Here is a 576-nt window from a genome sequence, read left to right on the forward strand (position 1 = left end):
AGGCAGTAAATCACACTGCCACGTGTGTACCTATGCAACAATTTTGCATGTTCTTCACATGTACCCCAAAACCTAAAATGCAATAAAATAAATAAATGGGAAAAAAAAGAACTGTTAAGCCCATATGCCTTGGAGAGCAAGGCAGGGCCCTTGGTGGGTGGCACAGGTCAAAGGGGACAGTCAGCTCATGGAGCTGGGGAACATGCTGCTGACACCCTCCTCGAGGTCTCAGGTATGTTTCTGTGGTCCACCGACCACCGCCTCACTTCACCAAACTGAATCTCCAGCCCCATGGGACCTGATCCCTGCCCACACCATCCGATCTGGAATCCAACAGGAAGAGCAGTCCAGAGTGCCCACCTCATGGTCTGAAGCGCACTCCTCCTACACCCGACCCGAACAGGAGAGTCAGCTCAAGTAGGTACTGAGGTCAGGACTGGCAGGGTCCTGTGCTGCTTGTGACTCACAGCCTCCTTCCCGGGGCCGCCCCTGGCACCGTCTCCAAAGTGTGCGGCCGCAGCTGGACAGCGCCAACATGGCGGCTCCCCAGTAGGGCACGCGAATGCGCATGCGCAA

The sequence above is a fragment of the Cebus imitator genome, unplaced genomic scaffold (genome assembly GCF_001604975.1).
Source record: "Cebus imitator isolate Cc_AM_T3 unplaced genomic scaffold, Cebus_imitator-1.0 Scaffold859, whole genome shotgun sequence".
Classification (NCBI taxonomy): domain Eukaryota; kingdom Metazoa; phylum Chordata; class Mammalia; order Primates; family Cebidae; genus Cebus; species Cebus imitator.